The sequence below is a fragment of the Melanotaenia boesemani genome, chromosome 19, assembly GCF_017639745.1.
Source record: "Melanotaenia boesemani isolate fMelBoe1 chromosome 19, fMelBoe1.pri, whole genome shotgun sequence".
Taxonomy (NCBI): Eukaryota; Metazoa; Chordata; class Actinopteri; order Atheriniformes; family Melanotaeniidae; genus Melanotaenia; species Melanotaenia boesemani.
Window position 1 is genome coordinate 27,744,892 of NC_055700.1, and position 3,957 is coordinate 27,748,848.

The window sequence follows — 3,957 nt, forward strand, 5'->3', positions numbered from 1 at the left end:
TTCCGGTGCTGGTTCTGTTCTTTCAAAATAAAAGCAAAAATAGAAAAAAAAAAGTTAAAGCTTATTTATAACCTCTATTAACTAACTAAATAAATAAATAAAAAATATGGGCATGTGCAAACCTACGTCATAACCCGGCAGTAACGCCATGTGTATCTTTCTTTTCTTTTCTTTTTTTTAATTACTAATATCAAAGTTTACAGCATTTGTGGCAAAAGTAACAAGTGTTCCACAATTAAAGATCATAAGTCATAAAAAACGATAAAGAACTAAAAGTACACAAGTAAAAATAAATAGGAAAAAGTTGTTAAACAGATGTATACTAGGGGTTGTCCTTTTCCATGAAGCTTACAGATGAGAAATATAGGCACAGTTCTTTATGGAAAACTTTACCCAAAATAAGAATTACATATAAAATACATTCCATGTCTTTGTTCTTCAAAAGAGTCCCAAAAAATATATCCGTGGTTGAAAAGTGTTAAATGTGGAATCTTGGGGAAAAGCCAATAGTGTACATCATCCCAAAAGGCTTTAGAATACATACGTTCAAAGAATCGGTGCTCAGTAGATTCAGTGTTTACATCACAGAAAGAACAATTTTCATCAATCCTAAAGCACTAAGCAATTCCTTGAAGGGGTATATACCTGTGAAAACTTTGAAGTGGATTTCCTTAGCTTTAGGGGGAACTGGGAGTTTTAAATAATTAGTTAGAATTTTTCTTTTTTCAGGACTGGTAAAATACTTGGATATATCACTCGGGTTTGAGATGTAGGAAAAGAGAGCATCATTGAAGTATTTTGTAATATGATGGTTTGGGAGTTTGATAGTCGATATTTTATACCCATGAATTAAAAGCTTGGGAACAGTAGGATGCCTGCAGTTAGGGTTATTAAACAAGAAGGATACTGTGCATAACACATTTTGAGGGATAGCCCCAGTAATTTTAATCAATTCTTTATCTGTTTGTGTCATATTTAGTTGAGAATTCCTCAACAGACATGAGCTTAGCATTGTCATTTAATAAATGCATTAATGACCTTTTCAAATCATTTGAGTAAAATAGGAATTGTTTCTAATACTTATGGACTGGCAGTTCCACACAGGAATATTATGTGGACTGTAACTGTGTTTATAGATTAGATTCCAATAAAGAGGAACTTGCTGATGAAAAGATGAGAGTTGAATGGGTAGTTTTTAACAGTGAAGTCACAGCTGAGTAAAAATTGGATTCCTCCTAAGTTGGTGTTACGGCCGCCTGCCTGCCAGCCTAATGACCTGATGAGACTGCAGCTTGTCTTGCCATAGACTGACAGGGTGATACCGCGAGGACGTAACAGTTGGAAAAACCATATACTATTTTAATTTTTTTAAGAATGATTTAAGCCAATTTATTTTAAGATGCCATTTAGGCTGTCAAATTCTATTGCTTGTAAACCTCCATCTTCATATTTATTAATTAGATTACCTTGTTTAATATAGTATTTTTTTCTTCCATATAAAGTTAGTTTGTTTGATTAATAGATATAACTGTTTTTTTAGGGACTCCTATAGAATAGGCCGGATATATAAGCCTAAATAGACTTTCAATTTTAGTGAGTAGAATTCTACCAAAAATGGATAAATCTCTATGCGCCCAATTATTTAAGAAAGTGGTACATTTCTCCAGTTTGTCCCAAATATTACGTTTTTCCAAGTTTTCCTTGTCTTGAGTTATTTGCCTGCCAAGATATTTAACGGTGGATTTAATTGGGATATTGCACACATTAGATAAGGTGCATGGCGTTTTTATGTTTTTATCCTTTTATCTTTTTATGGAGAGACTGCAAACAAAATAATCCGTCAGGGATAACTAAAGTTGTTTTAATTGAATTAGATAGAAGCAGACATCTAATTCCTCCTGATACAATACATTTCTTTAAAAGAAATTAATGTATATTCGCTTTAACTTTATGTTATAATCCACATTTTACTTTGTGATGTCAGAATTATTGTTGTGCAAAAAGTGTCCACCAGGGGGCAGAAGACACCTAACAGATTGTATTTAACAAGGTTTTGAGCAAAGAAAGTTCTTACTGTATGCTGATTAAGCAGGTCTCAGAAACTGTATCTGGTATGATAAATAAAATATTGAATCAATTTCTAAGTGATTTTGAATATTCACCCAGTTTCATGATTAAATGTGGCCTCTTCTCAGATCCAGTAAGTAAAGAAGGATCCTGCTCACAGACACCTCTCACCTCCAAATGATTGAAACAATAACATCTCGTCCTCTTTCACAAAACTTTACAACACAAACACAGCACCAGTGTGGAACTGAACCAAAACCCACATCCATCTCGTACATTAAGAGAAGAGCCTTCAGAGCAAAATATAGGGAGTCAGTAAAATCATGATTCAAGTTATCAGTGAAAACCAAAGATCAATAAAAAACAAACATATCCACAAACTATCCGTTAATGTACTGCTAGAATCCAACCAGACTCAAAAAGCTGGAGAAGACCGTTGTTTCCCAATTCAGCCTTGTCCCATTCACACAGAGATTCCTCCTGATTCTCTGAATCTTCTGATGATATTCTACATTGTAGATGGTGGATCTTTAAAGTCTGAGGAACATTTTACTGAAAAAACTTTTTCCAGACATGTTGCTGCATCAGATTCACTATCAGCTCATATTTTCCATCACATGGTGAAACGTCTCAGTTTCATCATCTGATTTGTTGGTGATCTTCTACTGGGGTGAAAAAAATGTTTTCTCTCCTCAGGTCAATCCTGGCATAGGCAGAGGTCATAAGGTGGCTCTGTCCAAACTGGCCTCTCTGGATTACCTGGAGGATTTCCTCCATGGACTATCCATGTTACAGGCCTTACAGAGCCCGTATGTGGTGCGCTTGGTCGGGTAGTAGTATCAGGGTCAGTATTACTGCAGTAGTACCAGGGTCAGTACTACAGCAGTAGTACCAGGGTCCGTATTACTGCAGTAGTACCAGGGTCAGTATTACTGCAGTAGTACCAGAGTCAGTATTATTGCAGTAGTACCAGGGTCAGTACTACAGCAGTAGTACCAGGGTCCGTATTACTGCAGTAGTACCAGGGTCAGTATTACAGCAGTAGTACCAGAGTCAGTATTACTGCAGTAGTACCTGGGTCAGTATTACTGCAACAGTACCAGGGTCAGTATTACTGCAACAGTACCAGGGTCAGTACTACAGCAGTAGTACCAGGGTCAGTACTACAGCAATAGTACCAGGGTCAGTATTACTATAGTAGTACCAGGGTCAGTACTACAGCAGTAGTACCAGGGTCAGTATTACTGCAGTAGTACCAGGGTCCGTATTACTGCAGTAGTACCAGGGTCAGTATTACTGCAGTAGTACCAGGGTCAGTATTACAGCAGTAGTACCAGAGTCAGTACTACAGCAGTAGTACCAGGGTCCGTATTACTGCAGTAGTACCAGGGTCAGTATTACTGCAGTAGTACCAGGGTCAGTATTACTATAGTAGTACCAGGGTCAGTACTACAGCAGTAGTACCAGGGTCAGTATTACTGCAGTAGTACCAGGGTCCGTATTACTGCAGTAGTACCAGGGTCCGTATTCTACAGTCTACAGTCATTTAGCAGACACTTTTATCCAAAGCGACTTACATTTGAGAGTAAGAACAACACAAGCATGAATTCAAACAAGATGGGACGTCCTTTTTTTAGTCATTTTATTTAAATACAGGATCACGATTTCATCACACAATATCAACTTGGGCATAAGTGCATGATTACTGCAGTAGTACCATGGTCAGTATTACTGCAGTAGTACCAGGGGCAGTACTACAGCTACATAAAAAGGGTCATCACAGCTGGTGATGTTATGTTATGTTCAGGTAAAAGTTTGCAGCTTGTAACACACCAGCAGTCTCTTGTCTGTCTCTCATTAATCACCAAATCACATTTAATTATGTGGCAC